Below are 27,605 nucleotides of genomic sequence, written 5' to 3'. Positions count from 1 at the left end.
CAAAGAGTGTCTATTTACACTGCCAACTTTGCAATGTATTAATTGATCTAACTACTTCTTTTGATTTCTCTGTTGATTTATATTACTTTGTCCCCATAAGAGAATTGTCTGTCAAGAAGCCAAAACCAAAGGAATTAAATCATAACAATATAAGCGGACTGTTGGCCCCTTACTAGTACTTAGTGGGAGTGGGGAGTTGGTTGGCTATATCCCAATACCAAAAGGAAGGGGAAGGGTGAATGAGAAATCAGGCCCCTGAGACTGACAGTCCCTTGGAACAATGGGGAGAGGCCAATGCTCCAGGTCAGCCTGATTGACAGGGTGGGCAGGTTAATTAGGGAGTCAGCAGGCCATGGGGTCCTACCCTCCATGTGAGCTGCAATTTCTTGGGTCCGGCAGAGTAGGGCTGAGCTAAGGAAAGAGCAGGGGCACAAGCTGAGCTGGAGCGCAGAGCTGTGTCAGCCAGAGAGAGAGTCAGAAACAGCCCAGGAAGATGATCCATCCTGGGAGTAGAGCTGCAGCAACCAGAGCCAGAAAGGCCAGAGAATCAGCCTAGCTGCTGAAGGCAATGCAACATCAGTGCTAAAGCAGAGTGGAGGTAGGGCTGGAGCAGTCCAGACTTGGGTGTGGTGAGCATCTGTGAACAGCAAGGGGAGGGGAACCCTGGGCAGAGGGACCAGTGCAGAGAGATGCACCCAGCAATGGATCCTTGCATGCTAGCATGGGAGGAGGAATCATAACCCCAATGAGGGAGCTGATGCTAAGAAGAAAGGCCCTGCCACCTAGAGCCTGAAGATGTGTGGCTGCCACCTGAGCAAGTGTCCAACCCCCAGCATCCCCGCAGCACGGCCAGGGTCTGGGAAGTATGAGGAACACAGTGTGAACATCCCTTACATTCCAGAGACTTGCCTGTGGTGACTCCTACCACAGAGTGGGGTTATGTGTTTTCCTTTAACCTTCCCATTTTTCCTCATTTTTTAAAGAACTGATTGCTTTTTAATAAATTATATTTGCTTTGAGCGGTATGCAATGACCAGTGGGTCAGGGAAGCATCTAGTATGGAGAGGGGGGACACCCTAGCCCCTGCCCTTGGTGACCAGAAGGTCGGGGTTTGAGACACATAGGAATCCTGGGGTTAGCAGGCTTTTGCTCCATAGGAGAGTGGAAGGGCCACGCAAGAGATCAAGGAGCACTCTGGGTAAGGGAAGTGAGGGCAAGGACTCAGATACTTGGGGCTAGCCAATATCATTGGGTAGAGTAGAAGCCACGAGAGTTCCAGTCAATAACTGGACCATTCCTCTGCTTATGATAAGTTTGATTAATAGAGAAGAAACAATGGAAAAACCCCCATGGCTATTAAACTCTTTAGAAATGTTTGACTAATCCTGCTTTTTTTTACTACTAATCATAAAGAACACTTAATAACAAGGGAAAAGAGAACACCACGTATTTTCACTTGAAAGGCAAAAATTATGTACTTTAGTAGCTTCATTCCACATATCATTATCAAGTTCCTGACCCGGCAAATATTTACATATGTGTTTCTTAGGTGAACATTTCCATTAAGGCAACTAAGAAAAGCATTTTCCTGTATGATGAATCTTGTACACTTGTTCTCCAAGCTTCCTCCTACATCTTTAGCCACTGACCAAGAATTGGAGGAAACTGTTGCCATAGAAATGATCAGAAATGCTTATCTTAATGGGAGGTTGGTAGAGTTCTCATTGAGTGAAAGTAAGCATGTTAGTACATATTTGCACCATGGGTGGAAAGCACCCCTCATCTCCCTACCTTTCCAGGAAAAGAGTCTGAATATAAGTGAGTTTCATGTAGACTTTAAACTAGGGTCACAATAATGACAAACGTGCATGATATCTATCCATGAGAGTCAATCTTATATCGACTTTGCAGGGTAGCTGGGAATGGAGACGGTACCTTTTATTAGAAGCAGTCACTGGCATAGAAAGAGTGGCCTTGTGAGGAGCTGGCTCCTAATCATCCCAGAACCTGTCACAATTAGTCCTATAAACTGTGAGGATGAGGGTGGGGTTATAGTGCAGCCCGTACAGACTGTCACACCTTGGACTCTCCATTGGGTACATCACTCTGTAGTCCACAGAGTAGCTAATGCCTCAAAGCATTCCTCTTCTGTTCCTTCACTCTGTGGATGACAGGGGGAGGGGGAAAGGAGAGGAGCCAGGAATGGAGGTAAGCTCTTCAGCAGCCTATTATATTGTGGGTAGGTATTTACATTCATTTTCCTTTTTCCTGCTTTGTTCTGGACCAGCCTGCTGCCTTGACAGTCTCTATCTATATCTAATCACAGGAGTCTTCGGCTCATTTTTCTTTAAATCCCTCAGGGTTTTCTTTTCTTTGTGGAAACTTCCTATTGCAGCTGCTAGGAAGTTCAGACTGAAAGTTATAGTTGTAACATTGGATGGTCCTGGGAACCCTCAGCATTCTTTAAATAGAGCATTGAGTGATTATCATTCATTTCAGTTAACTACTGTAAGCACCCCCCTGACTGTAAAGTGTAGCTGGGCTTGGGACAATGCAGAGCAGCACTGTCCCACATGGAACATTCTGCTACAGAAAGGCAGGTCTCCCTTGCAAACTGGAGGAGAACACAAACCAGCTTTCCTGGTACATGTGTAGGAGGCAGGAAGCAGCTATGATTCCTCATCACTTACCACGCCCTGTCTACCTTTAGGGTGCTGTGCTCTCCCAGAGGATTTAGTAAGGGTTCTGTAATGAGCAGGGATAGCCGCTCACTGACCCGGAGGAGGGAGAACCCCTCTCTGAGCCCGGATGGGCTAAACTGGAGCCTGCCCCTTTAAGTCTGCAGCAACCTGGGAGAGGGGCAGGAGGTATAAAAGCCAGGTCCAGAAGATCAGTCAGGCCCTGGCTGTTGGTGAGAATGGAGGCCTATCCTGAGAAGGCTGCAGAGCCGGCTGAGGTGGACAACTGCCCTGGGTCACTAGACCCCAGCCTGGATGGAGGAGGGGGACCCTTTTTGCCCTACATCTAGACTAGGACCATACAGACCCTGGGGACCTGCCCTGACCAGGGGACCAGGTACAACCAGAGGGGGAGTCTGGAAGTGGCCCAGGGGAAGCAACGGCTGATGAGGTGGATCTGATCACCCTTTAACCTGGGTCAGTGGGCTTTGGTATGGATCCTCTGCTGACCCCAGTGGCTGCAAGGCAGCCACTGCAAGGGCCCTGGGCTGGGATGTGGTGGAGTAGGGAGGGCCCATGTCACCCCTGCATTTGGGTGGCTGTCTCCCCCTTTCCACTTGTGCTGCAGAAACTGTTTGTTTGTCTGCCCCACCCTGAACCAGGGCCTGGGTCACCATTTTGACTGTGGGGAATTGTTTGTTTCTTTGGCCCACCTTCCGGCCCTGGTCTTAAAGGGGCTGCCGGGCTAGGATGTGCAGGCCCGAGCACTAGGCATGAACTCAGGACCGAACAAGAACCTTTACAGGATCACAGTCTGTATGTCCTCAGAATACAAGGATTGTCTCTCTAGCCTGTATTTACTTTGGGGTACTTTCTTAATATCCAAAACCAGCCATGTTGTTTTTACTCAGATTTATATATTAAAAAAAAAAGAACTTTTGTGCAGAGATCAAACCTGATATTTTTAGGCCACACGTTAACTATGTGGGAATGACTAAACCCAGCAGATTAGCATGAAAAGTGGTATGCAACCTATTGCCTAGCATGTGTGTAGACTCATGGTAGTTATTAGAACTGAAATAGGCTATTTTTTTCTCAAAGTTTATGCTACATTCCACAATACTCCTGTAATAGTACAACTCCCCATTTGGCATAAACAGAGGAAACTTGTCTAATTCAAGATACATTCATTCTATGTCTTAGTACAAGCTTGGGAAGGTAACTGCTGCTAGTGAGGATGCACAATTAAAAGGTAATGGTGGGAGGCACTCATGAGATAAAGGTGTTTTGGTTTCTAGTGCTACTTTTGATGTCATGTTTTACAATACTACGTAATAGTGGATGAAGACTATTATAAAAGAGAACTACACCCAAAGAAAACTTTCATTTATGCTTTGTATGCATTTTAAAAAATGTAAGACTCCCAGGAGCCCAATAGATTTTAATTCTGCATGTCAGAGGCTGAGGTTCCATGGAGACAATGCACTGGCCCAGCAGCTTGGGCAAAAGTTAGAGTTTACATGTCTCAGGCCATTTCTCAGAAAGTGTCTTTTTATTTCTTACACAAACAGAAGAAAGTCTCATCACTATGGAGAGGGAGCAAATCTGAGACGGAAAAAGCTGCACTGGGGCTCTGGACAAGAATAGCAGAGAACGCACCAGGGCAGGAATGAGGTGTACTCGCAAACTGGGGGGAGGAGAGGAGAAGAGAGCTATTACATGCCACTTCATGCTTTCTGGCTTAGCTTTAAATTTCATTTTTGATTTTATTACATTAGCATGCAGGAACAAAATAATAACTAATAACTAATTGTATGATGCCAAGAATTAGATATTTTTGCAGCAGTTCAGAAAAATAATGAAATCTACTAGGCCCATTTTACCCCTGATGTAACTTCACTGGAGTCAGTGGATTTAAAACAACTACATTTGTATACCGCTAGCTTTCAAAGTGCAACACTATATTATTCGATACCTGATACTGTTCAATACCTTTCATTACTGCACTGTATTCAATATAATACAGAATACCTTCTAATAACCCCTGTACATCCTTTGCCAATGCCATACCTTCTAACCTGCCATCAGTCTGTATACTACGTACCTGTTTTCTAATACCCTACTCTGTAAACAGTACATACCACTTTTCATGTTAATTGAATATGTTTTTTCAAATATCAGGAAGGATCTATTTCTCATTGAGTGGCTCCTAAATGTCTGTTTTCTTGTAATGCCCACAGCTTCTCCAAGTCCACTGCTCATCAGTTTCAGCAGTGGCAGCAGCATGGAGCAGAGCAGCTGGGGTGCTGCTGGGCGCAGAGCAGGGGGGTGAAGGGCAGCGCTGCGGGACCAACCAAGCAGCACCCCAGCTGCTCTGCTCTGCGCCTTTTCCCCAAGTCCGCCACTGGTTAGTTTCAGCAGCAGACTTGGGGAAGCAGCACGGAGCAGCTCCAATTTTCCGGCTGGAGCACTTCCGGGTTCTAGTTGGTGCCAGACTATCGGGAGCGCCGGACCACTGGATGCCGGACAATTGGAGTTTTACTGTAGATGGCAATATCAGATGTTGCCATAATGTGTGCTCCAGCACCGTGGGTTGTGTGCAGTACTCTTATTGTGGAATAATATTACCTGATTCTCATTTAGCTTAATCCATTTTTAGAACAGTTCATCAGGAATAACTATTACAGCATAATTTCTTGTTTAAACAAGCCCTCAGAGCTAGTATGAAAGCTACCTGTTTACAATGTTCATTTATGATTAACTCTCAAGTCTCAGTGTTGAGTGAATCTCACAATGTTGGAGGGTTTGTTAATTCTTCTCTATTCTGATAAGCACCTAAACATATGTATGTTATTTCAACTTGGAAATTCTCTCCATCACTCTTTGCTCTGTTGTCTTCTCCTAACTTCTACCTAATCTGAGAGACATCCTTGCAATTAAGGCATCTGTTATTTCCCAGATACGTAGGCATGAAACACTATACTTTTTGTTAGAAAGACTGACTCTTGCAAATCTTCTGTCTCCAGTAGAGTATCTAGAGCCCTATGCCAAGATCACAGCTACAGCATGGTAGGCACTATATACACACAGTATAAAATAGTCCTTGCCCTGAATATATTACTATCTAATTAGATTTAAAAGGATAGGAGAGAGGAAGTAGTATTATCCCCCATTAAACAGAAGATCTACATAAAGTCCCCATTTGTCTTTACAGATATTTGGTTACTGCAAATATGAGATCACAGTTGGGTGTGGCAGCTTTACTGATGACACTAAAAGCCATTTCTGGACAAACAATTTTATTGCATCAAGTACAACGAAAGGTGTTTTCCTGTTGTCCATGGCTAGCTACTCATTTTTTTTACTCTCTTTTTTTGTTTTGAGTGCAGATAGCCACTGTTTATCGAGCTTTGCAATGACTGTCTCTGGACTGGATCGCCAACTTAAACAATTTTTGCACTTGAGCTTCCCAAGTCTGTGGCTTTACACCAAAACAGCTTACATCTCTCTTGAGCATCTTGAAACCTAAGTTTTGGGCATCTCTCTGTCTTTGACCCTCCTTTGTCTCACCATATAAGATGTCTTTGGGAAGTCTTTCATCTTGCATTCTACGCATGTGACCTAACCAATGAGTACAATTATGTTTAATAATAGCTCCCAGGCTGAAGATTTGTGCCCTCCTTAGCATTTCTTCACTGCTACCTTAAGGCATCCCTGATTCTTATGACTCCGGACTGTACTCTTCTATAGCCCTGGTCTCAGGCTGGTCAAACTCAACCTTCAGGTGCAGTGCCTCAGCAGTCTAACCCTGAGTGAAGCTTTCACCCATCTCGCCACAAATATTATGGAGGGTATAAGCACAGGGATGTTGTCAGCCATGTCCAGCTTCCTGTACAAACATCGCTGGTGGGCTTTCAAATGGCCAAAAGCACATTCTGCAGTCATTCTGAAATTGCTCAGCCTGTTGTTGAACCATTGTTGTATTGTCAAGGTTTCCAGCATATAGCTTCATGAGCCATGACATTAAAAGGTAGGTAGGTCTCCCAAGATCACAATGGGCGTGTTGACTTTCCCTGCAATGATCTTCTGGGCTAAGAAGAAAGTCCCTGTTTGCAGCTCCCTAAACAGGCCAGTGTTCTGAAAGATGCATGTGTCATGAAGCTTTCTGGACCAGCATGCCTTAATGTCCATGAAACATCCATGGCAATCCACAAGCACTTGGAGACCCTTGGAGAAATACCCCTTTCAATAAAGGCTAGGTAGTCTGGTGCCATAATTGGAATTTATGCCATTTATTGCCCCTAACCAGTTCGGGAAGCCCACAATTTCATGCACGTTGCCCAGAGTCACGGTCTTTTGGAGCAGGATGTGATAGGTGGCCCTGCACACTTCCATTAACATGAGTCCAACAACGACTTTCCCAATACAAACTTCAGAGGGGTAGCCGTGTTAGTCTGAATCTGCAAGCGACGAAGAGTCCTGTGGCACCTTATAGACTAACTGAAGTGTAGGAGCATAAGCTTTCGTGGGCAAAGACCCACTTCGTCAGATGCATGTAGTGGAAATTTCCAGAGGCAGGAATAAATATGCAGGCCAGGATCAGGCTGGAGATGACCAGGTGGATCCAATCAAGGAGGATGAGGCCCACTTCTAGCAGCTGATCTGGAGGTGTGAATTCCAAGAGAGCAGAAGCTGCTTTTGTAGTTAGCAAGCCATTCACAGTCTTTGTTTAATCCAGAGTTGATTGTGTCAAACTTAAAGATGAACTGTAGCTCAGCAGTTTCTCTTTGAAGTCTGGTCCTGAAGTTTTTTTGCTGCAGGATGGCTACTTTTAGATCTGCAATTGTGTGTCTAGGAAGATTGAAGTGTTCCCTTACAGGTTTTTGTATGTTGCCATTCCTAATATCTGATAGCTGCTAGAAGTGGGCCTCATCCTCCTTGATTGGATCCACCTGGTCATCTCCAGCCTGATCCTGGCCTGCATATTTATTCCTGCCTCTGGAAATTTCCACTACATGCATCTGACGAAGTGGGTCTTTGCCCACGAAAGCTTATGCTCCTACACTTCAGTTAGTCTATAAGGTGCCACAGGACTCTTCGTCGCTTCCAATACAAACTGATTGTCAACAGATCAGTAGCTGTGTGGAGTAGTCAGCTTCCACAGAGCAATTGTCATTTGCTTCTCCTTTGGCAGGACAGCTCTCGTTTTTGCACCACAGGGTGGGGGTGAGCTCAACACACAGTCCCATGAAAGTGGCTTTTCTCATCCAAAAGTTCCTCAGCCATCACTTGTCATCCCAGGCTTGTATGCCGATGTGAGCCCACCACTCAGTGCTTGTTTCCCAAGTCCAAAAATGGCATTCCACTGTGGCCAGCACCTCCATGAATGGTAAGATCAGTGTCAGATGCTACATCATCACTTTGTAGTTTAAGGAGTAACATACCTGCCATTTGTGATGGTCAGTGAGATCCATCAGTATTTTCTTCAACAGTTGGGATTTATTCCTGCAGACTGAGGAGGCAGAGTGTTCAGTACAAAAGCCATTGAAAGATGGCACCAAATGCAGGAGGAAGTGCAAAGGTTGCTGGGATGAGAAGCAAAGCGCTATGGGGCATTGGGACAGGACCCAGGATGCCCTGTGACACCCTCTCAACCTTCCCACAAGCCACAGTGTCAGAAGAACAGGTGCTTTGTGGGATAGCTGCATAGAGTGTACCATTCCAAATGCTGCCGCAAATGTGGTCATGCTACTGTGCTGTGGACACTCAACTGTGGTTTCACTGAAGTGCCCCATGAACAGTGCTGTAGCTGCCATTGTAGAAGAAGCCTGAATTAATCTCTCTAGGTACATATTCAAGCCCCACCCTGCTCCTTTTACTATGAATGAATCATCCAATCACAGATCAGGAAGAATACCTTATGATCTAAATAGCCCTCTAGAATACAAATACTCCGAGTACAAGTTACAGTGAGTAGTTCCTGAGCACTCCTTTGGCTGAAAAGTATTTGCATAAAACAAACAAATGAATAAAAATCTAAGTCACTTTGTGAATAATTCACACACAAAGCAAATTCATTGAGAAAATTGTGTTCCATTATCACATACGCCCTCTTTTTAGTGTTTCAAGGGGTGCTAAATTGAGCAAATCAAATCTACCAAATAATTACTTAATCATGTGTTTAATTCATTGTCATGGATGTTCCTCACGAGTATTGGTTATGCCCTTGCAAAAATGGGTTACCTTCATTTCTTACTACCGGCAGTCTATTTGCTTTCATTATTCAGTAGACACACTTTTCTGTAACAGGTATGTCTAAATTTAGCTTGCTTTCAAAAAGCAGTTAATTCAGGTTTAAAAATAATTTTATGTGACTTAAACAGGAACACTGGTTAAAAAGACACTAGACTTATATGGAAAAAATATATGAGTAGCACTGCACAAAAGTCTTGAGCTAGACAAAAAATATTGAGCATCATCTTCTGCTTCACTGAGAGTGGGGGCCCTCAAAGAGCTGGCTATAGCTTCCTGATTTACTGCCCAATCCCCCAGATTGTTCCAGCAGTGCCTCCAAGTTTCCCACAACTCTTAAGGGCTGCAGGAAAGACAGCAGAGAAGCCAGCTCTGCACCCTCTGGGGACACTTTCTTTTGTCTGTTTCTTTGTTTATGTTCTTGGCTTTCTTTTATCTCTCTCCATTTTTGCTCTTTACTCCACAGCTCTATTGTGCTACATTTTCTTTCTCCTCTCTTCAGGGGTGCTGGAACGAGGAGTGCTGGAATGCTGCTGCACCCCTGGGCTGAATTAGTAATAATAAACACCAAATATGTTTCCATCATCAGCATCTCCACTATAAACATTGTCCCAGAACCTTGCCCTGTTTTCTGTTTTGCCCCCATTTTTTCCTCATGCCCTCTCCCTGCCACATTTCTAGCTGTATTTCATTGTCCCTCCACAGTTTTCTCAGTCTCACTTTCTCTAGCAATTACCTCAACAACCCATAATTGGTAGATCATTAATAATTAACTCAGCTAGGGTAACCCCTCTCCAAGCACCCACAGTACTATGCAGGGGAGAGAATTTCTGGGAGCATTAGGAGCCATGGGGACTTGCCCCTCATCCAGCATGGGGACATGGATAGCTGGAAGCAGGCCACCTGAAATTCAGCTGAGAGCAGCAGACAGGTAACCATGGTGTGGAGTGCAAGCTTTGATGTTACCGGATTCCAACATGTCTACAGCTTTTATTCTGGAGTAGCTTTTATATCTGGGTAGTATTTGACTGCCCTGGCTGATTTTGTGTGTGGTGGGTTTTTTTTGTTTTTGTTTTTGTTTTGTTTTCTTATGGATTAGTCAGTTGCCAGAAAAATAATTTAATCCACCAGGGTTTTTTTTATGTGGATTAACACCATATGCTGAGATACTTAATTGTAAACATTTGTGTCCAGCGAAAGATCCTGCTATGTTCCTGCTTCTGCAGTTTATATGATAACAGATCAAAACTGCTAAAATTACAGAAGCTGGCTGCCCACCAACATGCAAATGCATTGTATGTGTGAGAGAGGGTTTTAGTCACATGAGAGTGAGGAGATGTGCCGTGATATCAGTTTTACCCCTGTGTTATTTCTCTAGATACTTACTGTAAGTGGCTGTTGTGAGGGAGGGAGGAGGTTGAGGAGTTGTCTAGTGGTTGAGGCTGTGGCAGGCTTAACTTACTGGGGGCAGTGGAAGCTGATTGTTTGTGTTCAAAAGGAGGTAACTTTACTTTCGACCTCTCTTGTCTGCGGATTCTATCCCAGTTAGGTTCTCAGCATGGTATCTGGACACCTTTCAGCAGTGCACTAAGCAGCATGATTACTCATCTGCCCCAGATCTGGAGTCTTTTCCTCTCCTGGAGGGGGGGGGGGAGTGTGTGCAGTGCAATGCCTGGTTTTGGAAGGGTTTTCTAAATATGCCTGTTGCTGTGTACTTATCCCAGAGAAGGAAAAGACACAGGAATTCACCTTGCATGTGAAGTAGAAGGTGGGTGAGGTTTGTGATGGTCCTTAATTCTGGGGGAATTCATTCCACGGTCTTGAACCAACTCCTGAGAGAGCTCCCATACAGCAATGAGTGAGCTGCCTGAACTGAAGTTCAAGGCAGAATAATCCCTTGCAAGTCCAGAGTCTGTGGTATCCAACAACAACTTTTCATTAGATTATATCCTTTTTTTGTTAGCCATGGACAGGCTGTATATGTTTGGAGAGGTGGTTTTTAAAAAAAATATAGGGTGGAGTAATGTGAGGTCGTAACTCTGTACATGTTTGGGCACTCTTCCAGTCTGCACACTTCTGTGTTTGTTTTCAGTTATGCTGCCAGAACAACAATAAAGCAACCATAGCAGGCAGCTGGGCTTTGAATCAGCTGTGTCTCCATCTTTCTCTGATCGGTCCAAATACAACAGGGTCCATTGTGTAAGAGGAATCAGGTTGTTGACCATGTCCTTTTTCATGAAGCTATAGGTGTCTAGGTATACCCTGAGCCCAGGCCATGGAACATTTTGAAGCTAAGGACTGAGACCTTGAACAGACTGACTGGCTGTTCTCACAGTCTTCCAACTCTTCCTCATAGTCTCTTTACTACAGCCTTATTCCAAATGCCCTCTGTGCTCCCCTCCTTTCCCTTCTTCCATATCCCCTCAGTTTATTGCTCAGCCTTCCTTGTCTCTCTTTACAGATAAATCCCCTCCTCCACAGAATCCTATCCACACAATTGTACTCAATGGCTACGTCTAGACTGACATGATTTTCCGCAAATGCTTTTAACGGAAAAGTTTTTCGTTAAAAGCATTTGCGGAAAAGCGCGTCTAGATTGGCACAGATGCTTTTCCTCAAAAAAGCCCTGATCACCATTTTCGCGATTGGGGCTTTTTTGCGCAAAACAAATCTGAGCTGTCTACACTGGCCCTTTTGCGCAAAAGGGACTTTTGCCCAAATGGGAGCAGCATAGTATTTCTGCAAGAAGCACTGATTTCAGACAGTAGGAAGTCAGTATTCTTGTGGAAATTCAAGTGGTCAGTGTAGACAGCTGGCAAGTTTTTCTGCAAAAGCAGCTGCTTTTGTGGAAAAACTTGCCAGTCTAGACACAGCCAATGGGACTTAAGCATAGGTATAATCATGAGTACTTTTCCGCAAACAAGGAGGCTTTCCTTAAACAGGAGCTAAATTAACTAGTCAATTAAATAGAATTTATGAAGAGTTGTCAAAATTATAAATCAGAGAATTCTGGTTAGTTCATGGACACTTCACAAAATTAAAAATGGCAACATTAATCAAATAAGTTACAAATTACAAACTGCACATTCAGCTGAATAAATCAAGTTTTTTCTCCAAAAACACAAAACTTGTAATCATCACTAGATATTTTCATAGTCTTTAACTGTGGATCTATAGGAATGAAAGTAAGTTAAAAATCACATTCAACTTTTTAAAATATCAAATTATTTTTTCAGTAGGAATAAAATTGTCACCATAAGTAAATACAAAGACAGACATCTTGCAAAATATACCATTGATGCCAGTATTTCTCAGGTGTATCTATTATGAACACAGAGCCCCAGATTTCAGTAAGATGGCTCGTTTTAACTATCCATCACTGATTATCACAACTAGGAAGTTCCCTCAATATGAAGCATTTTACAGCATTTACCAGAGTCTACTTTAGTCACTATGAGTCTTAAGACTCTGCCTTAGCTGAGAAGTGAAGATTTCGCAACAAAAAGAAAACCTGTCCCCAGCCCAGTTGCTTCCATTGTGTCAGAGGGTTGATCACACAGCGTACTAGATTAACCCCAAAAGCCACTGCTCTGCTTTCTCCTTTAGTGAGCCTACAGTGGGGGCAGGGAAGGGAGGGTGTCTTCACAGTGCATTTGTCAAGGCCAGAGAAAAGTGTGTTGCAGTAATCAAGATAAGAGCTTGGATTAGAGATTTAGCTGTGTGTATGGGTAAAGAGACCATCTTCTGGAGAGGTGCACAAGGAATCAGCAAAAATGTAGATATAGCCTGGAGGTGTAGAACTAGAGGCTCAAATAGAAAATGATGCCCACATTAGGTCTGTGTGGTGGGCAGGATGATGGTTTTGACCATAGAGATAGAGGATAACTTCCTTTTCTGAATAAATGCCTCATATTTTGAGAGTGTTTGTTTACTTTTTATTGATCAGACTAAAATGTAAAAGCATGAACAATTCAGCGACACTGAAATGCACAATGTGCTACTTTAGCACAGTGTGGATATTGTGTCAGTTTCCTCTCAAGGCCTAAAAAGGAATTGTACTGCAAAAGTTGCAACAATTTCTGAATTTTTCACAAGTTTTAAAATCTACTGAAAAATCTTCTGAGGCTATAATACCATTGGTCAATTAGTTTCACCACAGCGTACAGCACTAGTGTGCCTCGGAACCTAGAACCCAAACATATGATTTACTCTGGAATCGCATATCCAGAAGTGACTAATCAGCTGCTGTAGAAAAATATGAATAAAAATAACATACATGGCCAATTCTACAATGGAAAAAATTGACAAGCATTCACCTTTTAGGAAACTAGGGATCTACCCTTGCATGGATGCACAAAGAGAGCTAATTCAAATGGTCACAGTTCCGGTAGTTGACCAAGGACACATCTGGCAAAATGCGGTGACTATCCCAAAAGGGCTAAGGTAGAGACACGGTACAGTTCTGCTCTCCTAATTGGCACTGACTATCTTGATGGGCAGAGGAAGGAAAGCATGCTCCTCTGAGGATACCGATTCTTTTTTTCCATATCACGTTCACTGGGTATGTCTGTGTTCTTGAGGTCCTGACTAATTCCTCTCTCTCCCTTTTGTTAAATGTGTTACAAGTTGACATCTATTAACTAGTATTTTATATTAAGTCATAGCATCCTGAATATTAGAAGTGCTCAACTACTACAAAAATGGATTCTCCCAAGTTCAGTTTATAGGCAAGGTCAGCATTATTCATTGTTTGAGTATTCAAATGGCCACCACCTATTTGTGACAAGTTGCTTACATTACAAAAGCTTAGCACCCTTATTCATCCATACAAAAATATTTCCTAGATATGCATTCTTTATTTTTCATCAGTTCAAAACATATTCTCCTATTGTCATGGAAGAGATCTAATATAATGGGACTTCAATGATTAGTCATGCACCATTAACAAGAAATAATTGTAGTGAATATTCTAAATAATCTAGTGAGAAACTTGCTGAAATAAACTGCTTGGTGAATACTTACAAATAACAGCTGTTATAAAAAATTGGGCTCAGTCTGTTAATTAGCTAAGAATATAGAAAAGGGCTAACATTTTCACGAAATATTAATTGCAGTCAGTAATTCAACTAGCAGTACCCAACTACAATGCAGAAGAAAATACTTTTTTCCTTTTGTAACACTCATATGTTTCTGGGTAAAAGCACAATTAAAATATGTTAATAACTATCATCTAAGGTTAATCTCTGGATTTAATATTCTGGCTCTTGTTCTATAGTTTACAGATGACACAACATCCACTAACAGTATTTATTTCCTCTATCTTCTGCACAACAAAGACGAGATTATTTTTGAAACAGTAATCAAGATCTTCAGGTTTTTTTGGCTGCAAAGAATCATTCAACTGTATTTGAAAATGAAAATTGTAATTCTCCAACAGATGATAAAGTACTTTCCTGCTCCCTTTCAGTTCTGTCTGCTCATATAATCTGAACTGCATTAATAAAAGCAGAAGATAGCCTTTTGCCTGCTATTAGCTGAAATATAAATTCAGTTGCCTGAAACCTTGTGTTAGGTTTGTATAACTTCACTCATATTATAGAACCTTGGTTCTTAGTATAGTCGTACTGCAGTAAAAAAAGACCATAAAAAGATCCCGAGGGGGAATATTTTCATTGACTTTAGGAGTGCAACTGCTACATTAATCAGTTTTGCTTATTTATGGTGAAAGATTTAGGATTGAACTGCTCCCACTCTTATGTGTCATTTGGTAAAGAGAGTGGTATCAGCTGCCTAGCTAGCAATGCTGCACATTTGTGATACTTTTCTTAGCTTGGAGACCATCGCCCTTGGAGATGTGATTTGTCAGCAGGTGCTTTAGCAGCACTCTCTTCTTCTATTGTGCTATGGAGCACCAAGTATGGATCCTGTCTGTTCAGCTGCTGCTGGAATACAGTGGAGGTTGATGGTGGAAGGAGCAGCCTTGAGCTGCCTTTCTCCTATTGCACATCTGCTATTCTTAGTAGGATTTGGCACTTTCCAAATACACAGCATGCATATACAGTTAATACACTATTTTGAGAAAATGTACATGTTCAAAAGGGGGAAATTGGCATCAATCAGGCACCTTTCATGAACACTCAATAGATACATCTTGAGCCCCTTAATATTTTATAGGAAAAAATGTCAATTTTGACCACAAAAATTTAAAACTTCAAAAATCTGTTTCATTTTCAGTAAACATTGATTTAAAACACACTCTTGTTTTTCATATAGCAAAACCTTTTGTTGGGTTCTATTTGTCTAGTCAAAATTGTGAATTTTAATTGGAAACCTCAACAAAACAATCTGCAGATTTCTCTCTATGTTCAGGAAAATGAATGGAACTTTTGTTACTAATCTGTTAAAAACACAACAAGCAGTACTTGCTGTTGGGTTGAAAGGTGAATACTGTATCTCAGTTAAGTTTTTAATGACTACTGTTGCTAAGAGAAGGATATAAAAAAGACCCACAAGCCTATATATGTGTAGATGTTGTTAGGAAATAGAGAGGATAATTATCAAAGCTTAAGAAAAGGAAACAGCCTGAATTCCATACTACTGAATGTGTGCATACAGTTCTAGGATATTCATGACCTAGATGGAGGGCCAACACAAATCTTCCATACCTTGGTAGCCTCAGGGCGACAAAGCATAATGTTAGAGAGCATAATATGATTGCTTGTGTGGTTGACCCAAACCAACTTCTCCCCTCCACTAAAGAGAAGTATGTATATTACTAGTACTTAACTTGGGCTACATTAATATTATTTTGTTTTTAAGCTTAATTTTATTTGCACATTCCTTGTACTGTGTGCATAGCATATTGTCCTGGTTCTGCTAAATGTTGCCCTCTCTGCTCTAGACAACCACTTAAGAGTGTGTGTAACTTTAAACATGTGAACAGTTCTATTAAAATGAAGCACATGGCTGGATAGGGGTTAGGAGTGCTCAGCAGGCGGTAGAACTGGGCCATACATAAACAACACAAAGTATGTCTGTTGCTGTCTTCAGTGCTCTGCTTTGCACCTCTTTTTGTAACAGCAACAATGTCTCAGTGATTAAATTTCTTGTACCTGTTTTCTTTAATACATCTAAATATTGGGAGAGCTAAAGAGGAAGCATCCTTTCATAGGTATTGTTATAAATCCCTCTTGTTCAGCACGTCCCCACGAACTACCTGCATCTTGTTTATGCTGGGAGGTATTGTTATGGGGGAATAAAGAGCTTGAAGCATTCTTCACACCTGTTAAAAAACTGCATTATGTGAGAAGTGAATACAAGAGAGAAAGAAGAAAAAACTGAGAGCATCAAGCAACAATAACAAAAGGGGATATTTAAATATTGGAACAGCTGAAGCTGCTTGACATGAATTTTTGGAGTTAATATTCAGGGAAAACATTTAAATGTTTAATGCCTGCTGAGTTAGGAGAGAAGAATGTCTGCCAGGAGATTTCATTGCAAGAAAATTAATATTACAGAAACAGAGTATCCTGTTAAGTTCAGTTTAAAGAAGTTGTTCATATAAATGAGGCAAATTACTGTGGATAAATGGCAAAGCTATTAGGGTTCAGAATGAAAAAAGTAGATATCATGATGAAAAGCATGCATAATGAAAAATATAAAGCAAAGGACAACAAACATTTTAAAGCCTCACTTATTGAGTTAACATTATCCAGTCTGGCTGAATAATAAACATGATAATAAGTTATTGATATTACAGCACACACATAAGGGTGTTTTGTATCCTCATTAGAAAGCCTTATACTGTATTTACAATCATTTTAAAATTTGACAATTGAGTTTATTTTTTGACAACAGAGTTTATGCTTTCCTCTCCTCCTGTATTTAAATTATGCAGTATGAAAGTAGCAATTTACAGAAACAGCAAGTGAAAAGTGAATCACTTTAGGATTTTTGACAATTGGGTTTATTTTTTTTATTTATGCTTCCTTCTCCTCCTGTAATTATATTATGAAGTATGAAAACAGCAATTTAGAGAAAAAACAAAAGAAAAGTGAATCATTTTAGGAAACTCCTTTCTTGCTCCTATAACAGGGTTGTCATTACCATATTTTGGACTTGGAGATGTGAAAGAGAAAAATCTATTTATTTATTTAAAATATTTTACCCTGACTCTCTGAAGAAGTGGGCTGTGCCCATGAAAGCTCATGATACCATCTACTTTTTTTGTTAGTCTATAAAGTGCTACCAGACCATTTGTTGTTTTTAAGTTTAAAATATTTGAGGCGGCTTACAAACATTTTTTAAAACACAATAAATAAATTTATTTAAAGTAAAATACAAGACCTCCTCTCATAATGCCTTGGTTTTAGCACTGCAATGATCAGAAATTACAAATAAATATCCTTTGCACCTCTATAGCATCGTTAAGCTAAAGATCTCAAAGAGCTTTAGAGCATTTAATTAATGATCACAATACCTTTGTGAAGTAGGATAGTATTACTGAAGGAGAGACTGAGGCACGTTTGGGTAAGTGAATTGTTCAAGGTGACACTATATGTCAGTGGAGGAGCCAGGAGCAGATTTTCACAGAGTCTAAGACATTAAGTTCTCAAACTGCTGCTATCTTGAATCTTCAATACACTCTCCTCTTCCTCCTTCACCAGAAAGGAATGGGGTAACCCTACATGTGGAGGCCTGCTTGGCTTTGTAAGTAATTTCAAAATGTATCCTGGTGTTGGATGGGGTAGAAGGGTTCTGATTCTAGTCATCTGCTTGTAATATCTTGTCATGTCTTGTAAGTGAGTTTCCTATGTGAAGACGCCTTGGCCTCTCACTTTAAACCTCACCTTGGGGAGAAAGTTTTGGACCACTGATCCCATCACAGCTCCATGGCTGATGCAGTTATCAGTCTGGGGTTGAGACCTTTAGATTGTCAGCGGCAACCGAATTTCACTCACTAATAGGAGAAGGAAAGGTTTAGGAGCTGCAGAAGGAAAAGTAGCATAGGAGCACTCTCTTTAAAGTCAAAAGGAACCTTCCTCCACAGAGAATGACTTCTGGGTGCTGGCTGTGCAGCTTGGGTGTCCCACAGTACAGATGATAGGTGTGTTGATAGCAGTGTGCATGGAAGTGCTGCTCTGCACCTCCCCCATGTGGACTCTCTGGGCACAATCTCAACTGTTCCTAGGTAGCATTAGTGTAGCCCTGTTTGAAAAGGACTATGTTCGCACAAGCTGGGAACCTTTCAGGCTGTGCTCACAATGTCCACAGGGGTGAGTTACAGCGGGTGCTCTTTGGAGCACATGGCTATTTTTGCCCTCTTAAAATGAAGCGTGGAGTAGGGTAGACAAGGGCTCAGTCTCCACATGATAAAGAACCACAGAGCCAGTTTCAGCTTTGAATAGAAATCTGTTTACATGAGTCTACCAAATGATTATGATCTGGATTTTTAAATTGTCAGTGTGAAGACAGTAAGTAAGTCACTATTTTTATCAAAGTCCTTTGATCCTTCATCTCAGTGCTACTGCACATGTGCTATACCTTTCCTTCTCTAGCATCTCCATAGCTAATCAATGGGGGTGAACAATTCCTACTGAAACTGCATTCTGAAACCAAGACAGAGTACTGTTGAAATGTGGGTGGTGATTTTTAACCCTAACTGTATGAAATCCACCGCACTCTTATTTTTTCCTCTTTTGTGGAGTCATTTGGGAAGAGCTGTTCAATTCAGTTCAATCCAAAATGGCCAATTTACTCAGATTAGAATTTGTGGTGCATTGAAAACTGTTAAAATTATAAGCATCGTTTTAAATGGCCAGGAGATTTCTGTTTCCTGTTTTCAGGCTATTGGGTTCTGTAGAGAAGTGTATGATTTAGGTCTTTCTGCATTCAGTCTACAAACTGCCACCCTAGTGCAAGGTGTGGTGAGTTGTGCCTCTCTTCTTTAAAAGCACACTCTCTCTCTTTATTCTTGTATAAGAGGGTTCTGGATTCTAAAAATAAAGTTGTGTTGCAAGGTAATCTTCCAGCAAAATTATTTTGTTTTAAACTAACTTCTCAGTGTGCTGTGAACACGATGGAACATACAGTAGTTGCTGTGAATATGTTGATCCAGAGTTCTCAGTAACCATTTCTGAAAGGTGATATATGAAATTGGGTGGTGACTACCAAAATGCTCTAGATAACTATGTTTCATTTTGGAAGGAAGCTTGGACCGATTACACTCTATTTTTTATTATGGGATTTTTTTTTACATGGGATTTACATGAGATGGTCTTGTCCTGAGCTGGATAAACAGAGGTGTCACAAATCAGCACTAAAATAACACTGGCAAAATTTAGACCTCCCTTCAGGAATATACTTAAATAGTTGCTTAAAGTTGAATAATTAAGTCCCATTCTCTCCAAGTATTTTCTCTGAGTTAAATACTATATGCAGAAAATAACTGTTAGTCCTGCAGTTTTATTACTAGCATTTCAAATTCATATAGGAACATATGCACAAAAAGAGAGCCACACCATGTGAAAAGCTCCTTTGGTTTTATCTGTTTAGTCTGTTTTTGTGAATTTTGGTTTTGACTGTTTGTGTTTCATAAGGACGTAAATATTTTTGTTGGGATTCATGCTTTGGAGAGTTTAATATATGGCCTGATGTGTGAGGCTGTCACAGCCACCATGCATGTTTTCTTTTCTATAATTCCATTGCAACAGTGTGTCTATATTTATATCTATCTAGAATAGCTTTAACCTTTCTTGACCCAGGAATGTATTTTCCTTCAAAAGTCAAAGTCTTGAAGAAAATAGAAGAAAAGAAAGTCAAAGGTTTATATTTCACTAAAGGCTATTTTTAACTGTTTTTCTTTTTTAATCTACTGGTATTATTGCTGTGATGCAGCAATAGGAAGGTTGTGGAAATCACTGAAAATATTTAAGAGCAGGTTAGAGAAATACCTGTGAGGGATGTTCTAGATCAGTGTTTCTCAAAGTGGTCAGCAGATCCACTCTGAGAAAGCTGCTAACCACAGCCAATAGGAGCTGCAAGGCTCTGTGGCTGTGGAGTCGGTAAGTAAACAAACCAGACTGGACCAGTAGCAGCTTTTCCAGAGTGGAGCCACAGACCACTTTGAGAAACCTTGATCTAGATGGTGCTTAGTACCCTTCCTTCATGACAGGACCAGATTTGACTTCTTGAGGTCCCTTCCATTTACCTCAATCAAGAAGTATGTGTAATTAATGAAGAGAGATGAGTGACAGTCAAGAAATATCAGCTCAGCAAACTCAAATTCATTAAACTTTTTTCAAAAATTGTGATTTAAAAACACCCTATTCTCTTTGCTTCTCAACACTGCTCCTCCTCCAAACTTTTTTTTTTTTTACTGAATGTTTCATAAACTGTATTCTGGGAAGAGGGGGAGATCTTGTCTTTGTGTCAACTGTGTCAAAGAAATACAAGCTCCAAATAGGTTTACCGACATTTGTGCTGTATTCTGAAACTAAGATGAATGGCATGAATATTTTGGAAACAACCATCCCGCCATGTAAGGAAATCTACAAAAAGTAATTGTGACCCAGTTAGATAACATCTCTTACTAGCTAATGTTATGACTTGTTTCAGCCTTTTACAGAGTACAAGGAACTGAGGGATTAGGGGACCAAGCATGATAACATTTCTCAAGGCATTTCCCCATTCTAGCACTCCAAGTGCAGAAAGGGGGGAGGGGAAACCTGCAAAAAAGCTTAAATACCTTGCCTCACTAGGCTCTGCTTATCCCCCCAAAACAAAACAAAACAAAAAAATCCACCTCCCTAGAGTCACAGATGCACTGTCTCTGGAAGACAGGCTGCCACCATCAAGTGATTTTTTTATTAAGATCCCTGAAAAAATCAGGAAGAAACACTTGGATTCCTTCCTCGGGGTACCCCAAGCTATTCTGTCACAAAAGAGCTTGAAAAAAGAAAGAAAAGAAAACACAGAAAACAAACTGTGTCTTTGATAGCTGACCTCTCAGGCTAGGCAGACACACACACAAACCTGTTAACTTCTAGGACACAAGAATTAAATCATCACCTTAAAAAAGGGGATTTTATTAACAAAACAAAAATATATACTTGATGAAGCATACTTGGTTGCTAAGTGTTATAGAGCAACTAAGAAAAGAACAGATCAGAACACAACGAATAATCTCTTTGAACTGGAGATTAAATATGGTATCTGGGGGTGGGAAGGCACATGGAATTCAGACAGAGAAGTTTAACCAAACCAACAAAACAAAGAAAAATACTCTGATCACGACTGAATATACATTTCCTCTTATTTACTTACAGTCCCTTCATGGTCCTATCTACTTCCATGCCCCAGATTCCTTGGAGGCATGGTAATCATGATTATTGCATATTGGTTCCTCCAGCCCTAAACTTAGAACTCACACAAAGGAAGAGCAGCCAGGTATGTATATACAATTCAGATTTCAACAGTCTTTTCCATAGGCTTCCCTGGCTTTCTTCCAACACCTCTGATAGCTACCTGAGTTTAACCCTTTAGCCACTGGGCACTGGACAGCACTCCTCCTATACATCACAGCATTCTGGGGGAAATGTTTAACCTAAACTCTTGGTGCGGTAGATTGTTTTGTTTATCCTGGAGTATTAGCTGCTTGTGTGCTCCTATTTAAATTGAGTGTTTCCAGAATCTGCAGGGAGAGAATCCTGGTCTTTTTACACTAACAACTTCTTGACATACTACTAAGGACTAACACCTACAAGCTTTCCATCTTCTTTAACTCCTAGCATAAGCTCATTGTTCGTTAGGGGTGAAAGTGATTGCCAGGACTTGCTGCTATGCTGGGGTCCTTGGAAAGATTCCGGAGGATAGCTCTTGTCCTCCAGAAGGGGTAGGTTCTTTGGCAGAAGGTGTGGGATGGGGGCTAGAGTACCACAGCCAGCCCTTCCTTGGTGCTAGTGCTGCAGTGGCCATGAGCCCCCGATCTGTGGGGGCTCCAGTAGTGATTTGGATGCCTCCCAACTGTTGCCATGGCCGCTGCATTACTTGATAAAGTGTCTGGGAGTCCAGATTCTCTTAAATTGCTAGGCCTTAGGGCAGTGAAATTATAGCACTGCCATGGTAGGACTTTAACGTCACCCATTTACGTTCTGACTGATTCACTGTACCAATCCGTACCAGCACACTTTCACCTCTGCTGATCGTGAAAAGCCCAGATAACCGTGTTATGTGCTTTTTAACATATGCTTGGATTGTTCAAACACTCTTCAGAACCTACACCTGATCACCAATGTTCCCTCTAATCTTTTTCATCCACATTCAGAATAATTTTTTTATGTGTGCTAAGGCATGCCTGCATCATCAGTAGAAACAAAAAGCCTAGCTCTAGGCACTCTGCTAATCATTCTCTCCTGAATGACTGCATAGCTTACAGGGAACACTGATGCCCACCCAGCAGATGGAAAACTCTAGCTTGATCAATTAAAATACTTGTATGTTTTACAGCCAAAAGAGACCACTAGATCAGATATGACCATCTATATAACAGGCCATAGGACTTCAACTCAGTGTTGAATCCAATATTTTGAGTTTCAGTAAAGCATACCTTCCAGAAAGGCTTCATTCAAATTCTCTAAGTAACAGAGAATCCATCACTTCTCTTAATAGTTTATTTCTTCCAGGGGTAAAGTCTTCACTGTTAAAAATCTAGGCTTTTTCAAATCTGAATTTGCCTGGTGTTGGTTTCCAGGACCTGATTTATTTTTGTTATATCTTTTTCCACTAATGGGTCTTTCAGTACCCTGTGTTGTCTTCCTGTGAAGGCACCTGCAATGTTTGAATAGTTGAACAGACTGAGATTCTTAAGTCTTTCTTTTTCTAAAGGAAGTTTTTCCGTCCCTTAAATATTTTTTGTGATTCCCTTCTGCATCCTCTCCTGTTTTTCAATGTTTTTCAAAATTGATATCCAAATTGCAAACAGCATCCTAAGTACCTTTCTCACCACCACTATGTACTGAGGCTGAATGTTAAAGCAGGCTTTCTCTTACCTCTTTCGTGTGTGCAATTTTTTCTCTTAATACTATACTAATGTCTGTCTTGGCATCAATTTGATTATTTCATCACAAATGATTCCAGAAGCTTTCTTTCCCAGTTTTCATTAATGCATGATAAGATATTCTGGGGTGGAATCCAGACCAGTTAACTGCTGTTGCCCCTGTCCGGCAACTTGGTGAGCTTCACAATTTTTTACTGATGAAACTTTTAACCTGGATTTCTTACAACTGAATAGTATTTGGTCATACACAGTTAATCTATTTACTAATATGGCCTGCTGCAATGCCTGCTGAACTCTGAGGAAGACTCCGAATGGACTTTGGATCATGACCATAATAAACAAGGGGTAGAAATGAGGTAAGTAGTTGACACTAAATCTTTACAGATTTCCTAGTTACGTCTAATCGTGTTAAGTCAAAAGTAAAGACATAATAATAAAATAGGAATCAGAACACAAAATGATCCTGATGGAATAGTGTACAAACTTTGATTCAGGAGACTAAAATAAAGAGTGAAAAATGGGACTAAGACACCTGCCATGAGCAAGAATTGAAAATAACTTCATCTGTGGTATCAAGATACACTCCACTGTTAAGGCAATAATAAGGAAAGTGCAGTTTCTGCCAGAGTGAAGAGGTGGTGTGTGTCAAAAACTGGAAAAGGAGAAAGCAAGGCGGAGAAAGATCTTTGAAAGATTGAAAGGAACAAGAATAAATCAGGTCAGTTTCATGATGGACTGCTCAAAAACTCATGTGCAAGTATCCTTTCAACTATATACAGAAAATGAGATTATCAGCCAAGAATGTAAAGGGTGTATTAATATTGTTACAGGAGAGAGAAGATCAACAATGAAGCAGAATTAATGAAGTCTAATTATAAATATGAAATGATAAGGCCTTTAATAACTAGACAAGATAGAAGCAAGAAGAGAAAGCAGGTTCACTAATTTTCAAGAAAGTTGATGAAACTAATAATGACTCAGAAAACGACTGAAATCCTGAACTCTTAAAATAATGCATTAAGAAAAGACATCACCATTAAGAAATCTTGCTGCATAAAAGCAGTTCTTGATTAAAAGCATGCAAGGGAATACTCAAAATCATACAAAATGGAAGTGAACTGCTCCCTTTACCATTTTTCCTAAGAGAAATGTGCGAAAGGGGAGTCAGGGGAGATATACTTTTAAAAAGTTGAAAAGTGTAAGAAAGCACTATGGTCACTGGTAATTTGTAGCTTGCTTATTTAAATGTGTGTCTCACTTAACTATGTCTCTAAGGGCAAGTCTACACTCGCCGCACCGGAGATCGATGTTCTGGCATTTGATTTATCGAGTTTGATTTAGAGACGTAAATCGAAAGCTGAAGACAGCTCCAGCCAGCTCCGGTACTCCTCACAGTTGAGGAGTAAGGGAAGCCAACAGGAACACTTGCTCCTGCTGGCCTCCCGCTGTGTGGTGACGCCACCAAGCTTGGTTTAAGGTAGGCCAATTCCAGCTATGTATTCTATGTAGCTGGAGTTGTGTATGTTAAGCCAACCTTCTAGGTCTAATGTAGAACTGGCCTAAGTGAAAGATAGTAACCCAAAGTAAACATTTCAGGTAAAATTGTCAAAAGCTCCAAAGTCCCTTTTTTAGAAGTGACTTGGGTTAGGAACCTCACCCAAATACACTTTTTATCCACATTCTAGCTCCAGTGTAAAAGATTGGGGGAGGGGGGAGGGGAAAGGAGGGAGAATGACACGTACATATAAACATTCAAAATGACAACAAAATCCCTTCATTTTTTAAATACTTTTTTTGTGAAGAGGAGGGAGAACCAATTTTGATTTAACTGTAAAACAGGTACTACATTTCTGAGGTTACAAGGTTTTTGCTTCTTTTCAAAAAGGCAAGTTTTCTATTTTATTGTTTGTTTGTTCTGCATCCAAAGCTGCAGTTTTAAGATAATGAAATAAAGGACACACTAACTCAAAGATCACTGACTTGTTGTTATAACTCTTAACTTCCCTGTGTCAAACTATATTATTTTCATTTTCTCAAATTCCATATAGTACGATTCTTAGATTTTATGTTGTCTATTAAGAGGTTTATCTATACAATGTATAAGAGCTTCTTTTATTCCACATCTCCCCAGGTTTAACAAAATAATATTATTAGAAACCTACATTAAAATCAAAATCAGTAAAATCAGTTATTTACTTTTTATTTATTTTTGACTCAGTGAAAAAGTTTGAACCCTTGATGTAACTCATTGAGAAATGAAAAAGGAACATAAAGCTTTGTCAGAGTGCATACAATATACTGTTGTACAAATAGACCCTTATTGTATCTGTTTTGTATTAACTTGGCCCAATTCTACACTCTTTTCAGGCTAGGAGACTAAGGGTGCATGTTCTGAATGTCCATTTGATAACTACTTTAAAGATCAGTGATGTCCTGGTCAGGGAGCTAGAAATAACTTGCCCTTTAGAAGTCTATAGCAATGTTGGTATCACAAAGGCCTGGATCCTACAAACACACACCTTTGCTCAGATAAGTAATCTCATTGTCATCACTGGGAATGTTTACACAACAAAGAAAAATTGATGGCTAGCCCATACTAGCTGACTCTAATTTGAGCTGGAGCCTGGAAGTCTAAACAACTCTTTGGCCTTTGCTCTGCATGCTTGAGTTGGCTAGCAAGAACCACTACAGGTATCTAGTTGATGAATAGGCATACCCATTTCCTTAAAATTAAGCACTGGTTACTGTATGCAAAATCCAGGATCAAAGATTGTAAAACTTTGAAGGTAATCCTTCAAAATTACCTGGTAGTCAATTGGCCTCTTAGTACAGGTTTCATCATGAACTATTATGCTAAGACATTTCAGTTTATTTTCTGCTAGGTTAATAGCATTCAGTAAGTATGACAATGCCATTCTTCACATAACATGTCTTTAAGGTAGAAATTATGTCCAAATACAATTTTTTAAATCTTTTTTTATTCTTTTACTTTAAGAGTCATTGAATGACTAAATGAAAGATATTTTCTATGTTTTATCTAAGTTATAGATGTTGAAAAAATAGAATTCCATCCATGAAAGGAAATCCTTCATGAGATCAGTAGCAATGAGACCGTGGCAATGAGTCATTGTGTCCATATAAAGAATGATTTTTCTAGAAGCAAAGTGGTGGTTAAGAGTACTTACAGATGTTTTAGTAGAATAATTATAAATGTGCACAGTAGCGTGATTTGCAATAATTTGGTACAAAGGATCTGGACCTCCCTCCTGTAGTTTCTTGTGCTTTGAAAGCTTAGTTCAGGTCACTTCTATTAAAGTGCCAGACTGCTAGAGGCTTGCTTTGCAGAATCCTTCGCATCCCAATATTCATATTTAGCTTTGGCATTTACAGTATTTGGGGAGGGAATCTGTCTGCAACAGCTAGTCTAATTAAATTAAGAGAAAAGGCAGGGAAGTGATGCATAGTACAGCCAATCTGCTCACACTACTAAGCATGTTGTGTGTGGTCTTCATAATTTAGAGAGCTCAGTCAACAAATCTGCCCACTGCATTAAAATAAATATCTAGTTACATTAAATTCAAGTCCTTTTGTTCCTAATCACATGCACTTTCAAAGTATCTGAAGAGAGATTAGAGAGAACCTACTAGGGCTGTGATCAAAATCGTGAGCTGCCAGTGAATCAGAAAGTGTTGCTATGATTTCCTGGGCCAGATTTCTCTTAATGTTAAAACATTAAATATTAAAAATAAATTTTTGAACCAATTATGAAAACCCTGTGGCTGCGTCTAGACTGGCAAGATTTTGCGCAAATACTTTTCACAGAAAAGTGCAAGAGAGCCTCTATACTGGCATGTGCCTTTGTGCAAAAGATTTGCTTTTGCGCAAAAGCATCCGTGCCCAGTGTAGATGCTCTCTTGCGCAAGAATGCTCCGATGGCCATGTTAACCATCGGGCTTTCTTGCACAAGAAATTTAACGTGGCTGTCTACACTGGCCCTTTTGTGCAAGAATACTTGCGTAAGAGGGCTTATCCCTGAGTGGGAGCATTGGAGTATTTGTGCAAGAACCACTGATTTTGTACAGTACAAAGTCAGTGTTCTTGCGCAAATACTCGCGGCCAGTGTATACAGGCGGCAAGATTTTGCACAAAATCATGCCAGTCTAGACGCAGCCTGTGTGTTCTCATAAGTGAGTCACAGCAATATTTTTCTTGGTGTAGCAGTAATTAGCTGCAGAGAAATGGTGTGTTACAGATGCTAGAGAGAAGAAAGGGAGAGATTTTGACTTTACTATTATGCTGCAGAGATTTAAATCTTTCCTGTGAGGCCCTGATCCTGCAATTTGTACCATACAGGTAGACCTCTTGCATGTCCCCTAAGGTCAGTGGCACTCACAGAATCAGTTGCAGGGTTGGGGTTTATGCTGTCTATCTCACGTTCTCATTTCACAGATTCACAAGATAGCAAGTGTGGTAAATATTGCACTGAAGGACTTATGGCACAATGGAATCAGCTATCTGAATTAGTTAATAAAAAGATGCATTTAGTATAATAACGAGAATGTAGGCAAAACTAGTTGCAGATAAAGAGATCAAGTTCACCACATTCATGGATTCATATT

Source organism: Pelodiscus sinensis, chromosome 4 (assembly GCF_052426305.1).
Source record: "Pelodiscus sinensis isolate ZL-2025 chromosome 4, ASM5242630v1, whole genome shotgun sequence".
NCBI lineage: Eukaryota > Metazoa > Chordata > Testudines > Trionychidae > Pelodiscus > Pelodiscus sinensis.
This window is presented reverse-complemented; position numbering follows the sequence as displayed.